This window comes from Oncorhynchus gorbuscha, linkage group LG09 (assembly GCF_021184085.1).
Source record: "Oncorhynchus gorbuscha isolate QuinsamMale2020 ecotype Even-year linkage group LG09, OgorEven_v1.0, whole genome shotgun sequence".
NCBI lineage: Eukaryota > Metazoa > Chordata > Actinopteri > Salmoniformes > Salmonidae > Oncorhynchus > Oncorhynchus gorbuscha.
In genome coordinates this window covers 52,296,789-52,310,021 of record NC_060181.1, presented here as the reverse complement: position 1 = coordinate 52,310,021, position 13,233 = coordinate 52,296,789, and the positions used below count along the sequence as shown (strand labels likewise).

General features: G+C 39.0%; 1 protein-coding gene across 1 annotated transcript in view; it reads right to left on the bottom strand.

Annotated features, from left to right (window-relative positions):
* The window catches only part of LOC124043745 (tomoregulin-2-like), a 196,510-nt gene that overhangs the window by 154,838 nt on the left and 28,439 nt on the right, over positions 1 to 13,233 (bottom strand). The window lies entirely within an intron of this gene.

Sequence of the window (13,233 nt, the reverse complement as noted above, 5' to 3'; positions counted from 1 at the left end):
GTGACATTTTGGATTTGATCCAATTCAGTCTAAATTAGGTAACTCAAATGACTCAGACAAAGCATTCCAACCCCGAATCATGCAATCACATGGGCATGAGGCAGGACAGAAAGCTCCGGGCTACTATTCTACCTGAGCACATTGCTTACAAATAGCATGCACATTTCAAAGTGTAAATTTGAAACAAAGAAGCCTTAATCTTTTATACAAAACAAAAACACAAAAATAATGCAAATATTGCCACAATTTCATAGTTAAATGTACGTCGTCATGGTTTAAAAATTCATTCCATGATTCTAATGTCGAAACCTGCATGTAAATGCAGGCAGCAACATATCATTAAGTGCTCCATACAGGCTCAGGAATGGCTTATTTTAACAGAATACTGAATGTATTTACTTCCCATTTTCATCCTATATATGGTGACACTAGGGCTGTGGCGGTCATGAAATTTTGTCAGTCGGTGATTGTCAAGCAACTAACTGCTGGTTTCACGGTAATAGACTGCTAATTACCATAAACAAATGTAGCATCTCCTGTCTTCCACGCATAGCCTACAAGCAACTGATGCAGACCTTTTGAAAAGTCGTATAATAAATCCATGTAGTATAGCCTACACCACCACAATAAATCTATTATTTATTTTAGACAGTTCTAAAGAAACTTGATATGAAGAAAATGTCGTCTATTTCAGGAGAACAGAATAGCATACTCTGAGTTGTCCTTATGAAAAGCCCTGATCTGGCTATGCCATATGACTGTGGGCAAGACTTGTTCATTGGACAGACAAGATTTGCTTAGAATTCCGAGGCATTATTTTATACTATTTTACAATATGAAGAATACAATTGAAAATAGCTGAATAAAATAGAAAGGATATTTTCTCTAAGCGATTTGAGGGAGTGTGCACATGCGGCTATTCTGTGTTGAGCGGTTTACAAAGACACAGGTAGTCCTATATGCTTGATTTAGAGTTATTTATGTAACTTTAGTTGTGATACAAATGTTGGGCTTTATGTTTTGATTTTTAGTACATTCTAAGGCTGCACGATGCGACTCTAATGATCATTTGAAAAAAGTGAAGATCTGCTTTGTTTTTTGCGCACTTCGTCAGTCTCACATTCACAATTTGACAAGCACTTGATAATTCCTTGAATTTCCCGGCGGCATCCCCTTGTGTGGCCATAATGTCCCCTAAAAAAAGCAATGCCAGTGGCTGTTGTACCCCTGGGATGAATATAATAATTTTAATTCCTCTCTCCCGGCTGTGTGCTCCTAAGTGACTATCACTCACATGGGTCTCCGTCATGTGATTGGGTCTTTCTCACAGGCTACAAGTGAAGACAGACACATCGGGGATGCAACTGCGCGCATCCTTATCCAATTCCAAGGCACCTATTGAAGATGATGGACGAACTGTCCACATTTACTTTTTGTCTGCGAACAAGATGAGTAGGCCTAACGAACAGCAAAAGCCTATGTCAATCTACTATCCCCCATAGTACAAAAGTTGACCTATTCTATTCGATGCAAGAAATAAATATTCCAAACATTGTCTGGGACAGTTGTGGCATGCGATAGATCCCAAATTAATACAACCACCAGCATAAAAAAAAGTTTTAAGCAGTGAGGCTAACGCAACAGATCAGAACATTTAGCTTAAAATGTTGATAAACTATTAGGGTATTTCTTCACATTATAAGCATAGCAATGAGCACATGGCAATAGGCTATAAGCATGAATGTTCCATTAGCAGGAAAACCCAATTCTCAAAAGTGACCCAAATGCAAATATGCATGTAACGCTTTTATTATATAAATACATTTTAATGGTGAAAATGATCTTCCCCAAACTTGTATGCCTGTTAGGCTCTACACTCATTGTAAATCTGATAAATGTGCTTAATTTTAAGAAGTTATTTGGCCATTTTAGTTTAACCTTATCAAAACATATAGGCCTATGGGCTAGCCTACATGATGTGTGCGACTATGATTTGAAAAAGTCGCAAAAACAAGGCATGGCTGTTTCTTTCCTTAAGCTGGGCATCATTCCCAAGTGATAATATATCATTCACAATTGTTAGGCTAATAAAGTCACCCATCAGACTATTCTTGATTGTATCTTGTTTTTACATATTCTAACTAACATAAGTGTGAAATTTGTTTAGATTTAGAATGGACCATTATCATGCACCTGTCTAGAAAAAAAGGGTCAGGGGAAAAAAATACATGTCATGCACTTAAAATAGTGAATGGAGGAGGCTTTTCCCATGGTTCATTTTCATGCTATACTCCTGCTATACTCCTGTTGTAAAGAGAAGCATTGTGCTTAATATTAGGAAAGTTGAGAAATAAATATAATAGGCCTAGCATATAGAAAGCTGATGGAACCCTGTTTAATAGAGAAGATCACTCTGTTTTCTCACGCAATTGCATAGCCTATGAAAATGGTGTGCATCATGAGCTCATAGTGTTCGTCAAGTGTTTGATTACACTTGCGTTGATGTCAGAGTGATTAGAGGGACAGTAGAGTGCTGAGTACCAGGCACGTAGCTGGTTTGGTAGGCTACTTATGACCATCAGCAGCATCAGAGCTTGGAGAAGCCTAATTACCTGACTAAAAAGGAATTTAACTGCCATCGTGACTGCCGGTGTGGCGGTAATATGGTCACCCTAACAGCCCTGGTTGAGACTGAATCACCTAGTAGTTAACTGTGTGACAAGTAAGGCCTTCAGACAACCATGTTTAAGACCAAATAAAGCTAGAAGCACAGTGGTTGAGGAAATCATTCCTTAGCCCTACTACACTCTTAGACAGGTGCTATCTAGAACCTCAAACAGTTCTTCAGCAGTCCTCTGGAGAACCCTTTGAATATTTATTTTTGGTTTCAGGTAGAACCCTTTTGGGTTTCATGTAAAACCCTTTCCTGGAATCAAAATGGGTCAACCTATGGGGACAGCCGAAGAACCCTTTTGGAACCCATTTTTTATAAGAATGTATCCTAGCAGTATGGCCAGAAGCAGCTTTAACGCTTACATAACACGTATTATTTTGCCTGCTAAAGAAGGTAAATAGCCCAAACCCATAGAATTCACAAATAATGTCTCTGTCAAAAATGACACCCTATCCTCTTTGGAGTGCACTACTTTTGACCAGGGCCTGTAAGGGCTCTGCTCAAAGGTAATGCACTATATAGGGAATAGGCTACCATTTAAGATGCAATCAATGGGTCTAATTACTGCCTTAGAGAATGATTTGAGGCTTAACGTATTCCAAGCATATTTATGAAAGCGTTAAACAAGGTCAACCTGTTCAGAAAACAGGCTGCATCCCAAATGGCACCCTATTCCATATATTACATTTGACCAGGGCCCATGCACCCTATTCCCTGTATAGTGACCACATTTTTACCAAAGCCCTAAGGTGTCTGGTCAAAAGTAGTGCACTAATATAGGGAAACGGGTGTCATTTGTGACGAAAACAAAGTTAGGTAGATTGAAGTGGAGGCTCCCCCAGAAAGGATGAGGAGAATGGGTTTTGGTTTGGTACCACATCCGATCGAATGGAAGTACTGTAGTGACAATTTATTTTGTTAAATATGGCTTGAAATGTATAATAATTCTCTGAGCTTATCATCCCATGTATGAATATGTTATTCAATGCATTTAAATTGACTAATTGCAGTAAGGCCAAATTCAATGTTTCATCAAATGTAATTTAAAAAATAAAATAGAATAAATTACAATTGAAAATCAAATAGCTGAATGATCCTCGGTATGACAATATTAAAACAATTCCATATGTTAGATAATATTATATGGCTGCTGGACTGATATACTAATGAGAATAGGGCACTATGAGGTGTCATGGAGAAGTGGCTAGGGGCTGACACATTGGTGACACTCGCATTGGAGAGGAATGGCATGCTACCTGCTAATTCCCTTCTTGGAAAGAAAAAGAGGAAAGATGTTCACATGTTCCCAGCACAATAACATTAGCCTGCTTTGTCACATAAACCAGTTTTATTCACTGACCAGTCACTTCAGCAAAGTATTCTTAAAAAATGTGACTCATTTCAGGAAACTAGGTATATGTTGCGCATCACTACTTCACAGGAGAGAGATTTGAACCTAACCTTTTTTTTAAATCAAAATGTCTTTTTTGGCATAAATGTCTTCTGAAACATGTGAACTTTCATGTGTCTCAATAACAAATGTGTATGCTATCTGTAAATACAAATACAATTGTTAAATTATGAGCCTAGTTCGTTTAGCCACAGAAAAAGTAAGGAACCTTCCTGCTATCCATGATTGACTGAGATAATGGGTGGGCTGAACATGCCGAGAAATGAGTTCGGTTTGGTTTGCCATGTAGCATACTTCTGTCTATAACATGACCTGGTGAGTATGAGTAGGAAACTCTTTCTAATGCAGCTTTTTTTAAATATATCACGTAGAACTGCAAAGGTGTTGCTCTCCATTTTCTGCAGGACCGAGTTTTGAAATCAGTGGAATGCAAGGTGGAATTAGTGTATGATAGATAAGGAGGTGGATAAAATGTGGATGGAGTCGAAAAGAGAACACACAGAAGGCTGTGGTATAAAACAACTGTCTCCGGATTGGTCTTCAAACTAAGGCAACCAGGGCATCTGAAAGACAGGGAGAAGCGTCCATCCATGTATATGGTCTAGCTCAATACATTTTCAGATATTACACGTTTCTAATTTTGTCAGAAAGTAGTTTTAATTTCAGGTTAAAGTGTACTGTTAGCTAGCTTGCTATGTAATGTATTATGTATGATCTGTGTAGTAATATTATTCGTTCTCAGAGCCATTTGCATTTCTAGTTATATCCTAATGTAAGCTAAATAACATGGAACCTGGTTGGTTAGCTACCTGCAGATTCATACAGGGTAGTAACATTATGAGTTGGGATTATGGTTCGTTGTTTAGCTAGCTAGCTAGCTACATGTCTAAACAAAAGACTTCACTATGCAAGTAACCATATCAATAGAATGTTCATGATGTCACCGTGACAACTGTCAATAGACGTAGCTTGTACATCCGCTCTGGCTAGCTAATCTGACTTCAGAGCACTCGTCTGAGTATGCCACAGCACAGAATAACTACTGAATTTACGAATGCTCAACACCTAAACTTTTGCAAAAAATAGTAATGAAATTGTTGCCAGCAGCACAGCTGCAGTCACCAACACACTGGATAACATAAAACAGCCTAAACAGCTCTGCTAGGGTGAGTAAAATGGTCAGAGTGAGCTGCCTCATTTGTGTCTGGAAGTAGCTAGCGAGTGCCATGTCTTTGGCATCATTGAAGTGAAGACTTATGTTATTAAATCAGTTCTCTGAAATTATTATTACATGATTAAACTAATCATGTAAATGTAATTAACTAGGAAGTAGGGGCACCAAGGAAAACCTCAGTTTACCAAGTTATATTTTTCCTAATATAACTCTTCAGATATTTTAATATCTGATCAATTAGTCTTCTAAACAATGAATTATTCTTTACCTCACATTAGTCTCATTCCAAACGTCATAAATTGTTGGTTATCTGCACAAACCCAGCCTTTAATATGAATCACCCATACATCAATTGTCTTAATAATTTATTTACTAACTAACTAAATAATCACAGAAATGCGTAAACAAACAACACAGTAGATATGGTTACAAGGAAATGATAGGGGAGGTTCCCTAGTCGGCTAAACCGATATGACCGCTTGGTGGACAAAGAGGAGTTGGTGTGGACTGAAAAGGCGGGAAAGAACAGAAGGAGTCACTACACAATTGATAATAATATTATTTGAAATACTAATTCTTTTCACATGAACGCTCACTCATTCGGGAATAATTGCAATCAAAATAAAATGAAAGGGGTGACAGTCCCCCACAAATCAGAAGGTGTATCATCGGAAGCATAGTATACTCAGCGCATCATTGTTTTTCTTGCTGAGACGGCCGCAGTGCTTGCGGAAGTGTCCGAAGGGCAAGAGAAGTTCATCTCAACTACCGTATTGCAGGACTGCAAGGAGGAGGGAAGTACTCATTCACAGAGACAGCTGGCTCGAAATCATGAAAAGAATGGTCGTCAGAGGACAAAAATCAGTTAACCACCTAACTGAGGAACTCAATTTAACCTTGCGGAATACCCTAGATGCAGTTGCACCCCTAAAAACTAAAAACATTTGTCATAAGAAACTAGCTCCCTGGTATACAGAAAATACCCGAGCTCTGAAGAAAGCTTTCAGAAAATTGGAACGGAAATGGCGCCACACCAAACTGGAAGTCTTCCGACTAGCTTGGAAAGACAGAACCGTGCAGTATCGAAGAGCACTCACTGCTGCTCAATCATCCTATTTTTCAACTTAATTGAGGAAAATAAGAACAATCCGAAATGTATTTTTATACTGTTGCAAAGCTAACTAAAAAGCAGCATTCCCCAAGTGAGGATGGCTTTCACTTCAGCAGTAATAAATTCATGAACTTCATTGAGGAGAAGATCATGATCATTAAAGTAAATTACGGACTCCTCTTTAAATCTGCGTATTCCTTCAAAGCTCAGTTGTCCTGAGTCTGCACAACTCTGCCAGGAACTAGTATCAAGACAGACACTCAAGTGTTTTAGACTATATCTCTTGACACAGTGATGAAAGTAATCATGGCCTCTAAACCTTCAAGCTGCATACTGGACCCTATTCCAACTAAACTACTGAAAAAGCTGCTTCCTGTGCTTGGCCCTCCTATGTTGAACATAATAAACAGCTCTCTAACCACAGGATGTGTACCAAACTCACTAAAAGTGGCAGTAATAAAGCCTCTCTTGAAAAAGCCAAACCTTGACCCAGAAAATATAAAAAACTATTGGCCTATATCGAATCTTCCATTCCTCTCAAAAAAGCTTGAAAAAGCTTTTGCGCAGCAACTCACTGCCTTCCTGAAGACAAACAATGTATACGAAATGCTTCAGTCTGGTTTTAGACCCCATCATAGCACTGAGACTGCACTTGTGAAGGTGGTAAATGACCTTTTAATGGCATCAGACCGAGGCTCTGCATCTGTCCTCGTGCTCCTAGACCTTAGTGCTACTTTTGATACCATCCATCACCACATTCTTTTGGAGAGATTGGAAACCCAAATTGGTCTACACGGACAAGTTCTGGCCTGGTTTAGATCTTATCTGTCGGAGAGATATCAGTTTGTCTCTTTGAATGGTTTGTCCTCTGACAAATCAACTGTAAATTTTGGCGTTCCTCAAGGTTCCGATTTAGGACCACTATTGTTGTCACTATATATTTTATCTCTTGGGGATGTCATTCGAAAACATAATGTTAACTTTCACTGCTTCGCGGATGACACACAGCTGTATATTTCAATGAAACATGGTGAAGCCCCAAAATTGCCCTCGCTAGAAGCCTGTGTTTCAGACATAAGGAAGTGGATGGCTGCAAACTTTCTACTTTTAAACTCGGACAAAACAGAGATGCTTGTTCTAGGTCCCAAGAAACAAAGAGATCTTCTGTTGAATCTGACAAGAGCGCAGAGCATACAGGTCGCAGTGGTGGGTAGTATATGGGGCTTTGGTGACAAAACGGATGGCACTGTGATAGACTGCATCAAATGTGCTGAGTAGAGTGCTGAAGGCTATTTTGTAAATGACATCGCCGAAGTCAAGTATCGGTAGGATAGTCAGTTTTACGAGGGTATGTTTGGCAGCATGAGTGAACGAGGCTTTGTAGCGAAATAGGAAGCCAATCCTAGATTTAATGTAACCAGTACTGTGTGTGTATGCTGAAAGAACAGTGGCAAGAGTGGGTAAAAACATGTGCTTTGACAATGAATCTCATCCGTGGTGTAATGGTGCCTGAAAAAATGGGTATATGATTATTTTGCCAAAGATTTCCCAAACGGCCTGCCCAGCGAATGAAAAACGCCCTGTGTGAATAATTATATGACCAACAGTGACATACACTCTGAATGACCTAAAATTATAAATCCCATATTGGTCCAAGACGTCTATTGAAAAAGACAAATGAGGCTATCAACTGAGTCAGAAATTCACAGAGTTCAGATTTTCCCAATTTGTTTCACGCTTTCACTCAAAGAAAACCAACAAAATGTGATGTTTTAAGTCCACAACAATGCTTAAACCACATCAGGAGACCTCTTTTGACATCTGGGAATAATCTAGAAATATGTTCGAGTGAAGATACCCTCTGGGTTGGGGAGTAACAGATTACATGTAATCCTTTACATGTAAGGGATTACAAAAATGGTAACTATAATCCATCACGTTACCAGCAAAAATAGTGTAATCAGATTACAGATACTTTTGATAAACTAGATGATTACTTCGAGGGTTATTTTTAAATCCAGAAAGGATGTTTGAGAAAAAAAATCTTTGACACTTCTCTGTTCTCAATGACATTCAAATCAACATTCAAAAAAGGTTCAAATTGAAGTTTGTTCCACCTGAGTGAGTCTGACCACAAGTCAGAAACCACTATGATGACAAACCACATGTGTTTGATGGATCGTGGGAAAAGAGCAGGAATAGTATTTTGCATGTTTATGTCTTCCAATGCTGCGACTTCTGAATAAATGCAAAGATGAGTGGTATAGTGTTTGGCGATACGGATATCACTTATTATTGATATCTACATAGCGTATTGATGTGAGTCACACTGCTGCTCGCTCATTTAGCTATTTGCGCCTTATGGATTGTGATTGTTGTGAATGGCTGTTCCCAAATCTAATTTTGATCACAATAATGGTTGAATTCAAGAAGTTTAAGTTGCCAATTAATTTTAACAAATGAATACAGTGGACAGCCAGTGAAAAATGCGCTCTTGCAACAGCTGCATAGTGCATATCCAAGCCTATGGAATAAAAGTGGGGCTCAATCTAGTTCATGCTGATGAAAAAATTATTATAATATCCATAGTCCTAATGGACATATGCTCAAACTTGCACACTTTTGAAAGACTTGAAGGGGCAATCTGTAGTTGCTACATTAATTTTTGGACAAATAAACAATATATACATCTGAAGTCGGAAGTTTACATACACCTTAGCCAAACACATTTAAAGATACCTGACATTTAATCCTAGTAAAAATGCCCTGTTTTAGGTCAGTTAGGATCACCACTTTATTTTAAGAATGTGAAATGTCAGAATAATAGCAGAGAGAATAATTTATTTCAGCTTTTATTTCTTAGATCACATTCCCAGTGGGTCAGAAGATTACATACACTCAACTAGTATTTGGTAGCATTGCCTTTAAATTGCTTAACTTGGATCAAACGTTTCTGGTAGCCTCCCACAAGCTTCCCACAATAGGTTGGGTGAATTTTGGCCCATTCCTCCTGACAGAGCTGGTGTAACGGAGTCAGGTTTCTAGGCCTCCTGGCTCGCACACGCATTTTCAATAGGACTGAGGGGTCAGGGATTTGTGGTGGACACTCCAATACCTTGACTTAGTTGTCCATAAGCCATTTTGCCACAACGTTGGAAGTATGCTTGGGGTCATTGTCCATTTGGAAGGCCCATCTGCGACCAAGATTTAACTTCCTGACTGATATCTTGAGATGTTGCTTCAATATATCCACATAATTTGCCACCCTCATGATGCCATCTATTTTGTGAAGTGTTCCAGTCCCTCTTACAGCAAATACCCCTGCAACATGATGCTGCCACCCCCGTGCTTCACGGTTGGGATGGTGTTCTTCGGCTTGCAAGCCTCCCCCTTTTTTCTCCAAACATAATGATGGTCATTATGGCCAAACAGTTCTATTTTTGTTTCATCAAACCAGAGGACATTTCTCCAAAATGTACGATCTTTGTCCTCATGTGCAGTGGCAAACTGTAGTCTGACTTTATGGCGGTTTTGTAGCAGTGGCTTCTTCCTTGCTGAGCGGCCTTTCAGGTTATGTCAATATAGGACTCGTTTTACTGTGGATATAGATGCTTTTGAACCTGTTTCCTCCAGCATCTTCACAAGGTCCTTTGCTGTTGTTCTGGGTTTGATTTGCACTTTTTGCACCAAAGTATGTTAATCTATAGAAGACAGAATGCTTCTCCTTCCTGAGCGGTATGACGACTGCGTGGTCCCATGGTGTTTATACTTGCGTACTATTGTTTGTACCGATGCATGTGGTACCTTCAAGTGTTTGGAAATTGCTCCCAAGAATGAACCAGACTTGTGGAAGTATTCAATATTTTCTGAGGTGTTGGCTGACTTGTTTTGATTTCCCCATGATGTCAAGCAAATAGGCACTGAGTTTGAAGGTAGGCCTTGAAATACATTCACAGGTACACCTCCAATTGACTCAAATTATGTCAATTAGCCCAACAGAAGCTTCTTAAGCCATGACATAATTTTCTGGAATTTTCCAGAACTTCTGACCCACTGGAATTGTGATACAGTGAATCATACATGAAATTATCTGTATGTAAACTATTTTTAGGAAAAATTAATTGTGTCATTCACAAAGTAGATGTCCTAACCGACAAGAAATTTGTCGAGTGGTTGAAAAGAAAGTCACTCAGTGTTTACCAAAACAGAGACAGGGTGTTTTGATATGGTTTCATCTTTGGATTTGCCCTTTAAACAGCTGCATATTATCAATATATCAAAGTGTCACCAACAAAAAGGTAAACAATAGGCCTATAGAAAATTCAGCAGGGCTGGCTAATAAGTCCTTAGTTTTGAGGTTATGCTCAGGTAAAACAATTTGGCTCATCTGTACTTCCATATTTCCATGTCCTATTCTTGAAGATCAAGGGGTATAACATTTATTGGAATCACTGGAATTCTGATAGACTTCGGGTTTTATGGTAATACGATCAAATGATATATTGACATTATGTAGTAGAAAGTGAAGGGTTAGAAGAAGTCTACATAACCAACCCATAAAGTAAAATGTAACATCCCATATATGGCCAGCTATGAAAACTGTAACATTGATTTGTCCTGCAATAGATGTTGTTCAATTGGTATTATACATGTTGGTCTTCTTCTAATGCCTCTAAATGGGAAAGTAATCTAAAAGTAATGGAATGTAATCAGATTAAGCTCCTGAGATTGGGTAAACCAAAAGTTACATTACTGATTACAATTTTGTACAGGTAACTGTAACAGATTACATTTAGAAAGTAACCTCCCAACCCTGGTTACCCTTTAATTCAACTGGGGCAGGCACCTAGCACTGTTTGGTTAGCACATGAGATGGAGTTTGCAAAACATATGGCCATTGGATTGAAGCAAATAATCATATCATACTGCCAGGTAGGTATGGGTTACTTTTTAGCTACACTGAACAAAAATATAAATGCAACATGCAACAATTTAAAAGATTTTACTGAGTTGCAGTTCATATCAGTCAATTGAAATCAATTCAATAGACCCTAATCTATAGATTTCACATGACTGGGAATAAATATATGCATCAGTTGGTCACAGATACCTTAAAAAACAGTGACCACCATTTGCCTCATGCAGTGCGACACATCTCCTTCGCATAGAGTTGATCAGGCTGTTGCCTGTAGAATGTTGTCCGTCTCCTCTTCAATGGCTGTGCGAAGTTGCTGGATATTGGCTGGAACTGGAACACGCTGATTTACAAGTCGATCCAGAGAATCCGAAACATGGTCAATGGGTGACATTGCCTGGTGAGTTTGCGAGGCATGGAAGAACTGGGACATTTCCAGCAGAACCTTGAGACATGGGGCTGTGTATAATTAAGCTAAAACATTAGGTGATAGCGGGGGATGAATGGCACGACAATGGGCCTCAGTGTAACGGTCTGAGTGTAGTGGGTGAGGAGTCAGGCGCAGGAAGCAGAGAGTTCAGGGGAGTGCTATTTTAATGCACAGAGAAACGGCGAACATAAGCCAACCCTCACGAAAACACAGGGCGTAATGAACAAACAAATGCCCCAAACAGGGGGACTTAAACTGTCCAGAAAAACCCCACAAAATGGGAAAACACAAAACCTATAGACGTGCACACAAGTACACCAAACAGACGGTCACAATAATTAATCCCGCACAAGGAACCAGGCGGGCCGGCTGACTAATAAAGCCTTACTACTAACTACCTAACTCAAAACAGGTGCACTCAATAAACACATAAGGAGGGGGAGGAAATAATCCGTGGCAGCTAGTAGGCCGGCGACGACGACCGCCGAGCGCCACCCGAACGGGAAGGGGAGTGTCCTTCGGTCGGAGTCGTGACACTCAGGATCTCGTCGTGGTATCTCTGCACATTCAAATTGTCATTGATAAAATGCAATTGTGTTTTTGTTTTTTTACCCCCTACCCCTTTCAGACACACACAAAATCTGGCATAAAAAAGCTTACAAAGTAAAATAGTGGGATTTTTATCTGTTTGAAAGGGATACAATTAGGACTTTGAAATGGCATATCCACAAATGTGTTGGTGTATTGTTGCTGCACAATGTTTCCAGAGCCCATTATTTTACGGATGTCGTTTGGTTTATTTTCCTGATACATAACGATTCTATGGGAAGCTCAGTTTGTGTGTCTTTGAACATATTGGCATTGATTGGAAATGGAGCAATAGTCATTACAGGAATTGGTGAGCAGGTTGATAGAAGGGGGCAACCCAGAGCATTTCATATGTAAATCTGAGATGCTGCATTTAGTACGGTATGTTATGCATTAACTTGGTGATGTCCATCACCCATTTCGTTAATAATTACAATTTGTATTATATATTCAGAATTTGAAAAATGTACAACATATTACACATTTTCTAAATGTACAATATGTTACGAATTTAAAAAAAATGTATGATATGTTATGTATTCTAGCTAGGTGGTTAGAGTGGTTCTTCCTTTAAAAGTTGTGTCATACTGCAGCACACCTGCGGGCTGGTGCAGAATTCTATGGCACATTATTTAAGTGTCAGCCATTGTTGCCATGAATGCTAGTTAGTGCTAGTGTGACCACCAGAGGCCCTCTTGAGAAGCATTTTACAGTTGTTAATATTGGCTCTACTAGATCATTTTAAACCTTTTTTTGTTAGAGCATATGGGATTGATTTGAAGAAATATAGCTAAATTCATTTGATTAATATCATGGTTTTTCTATTCCTAGAAAAAACGTAAAACGAAACTCTCAGGATTTCCGTCAGGAAAATATGGCACTGTACAATGTGACCAGTCAGAGATAGGCTACTAAGAGCAAAATAATCAT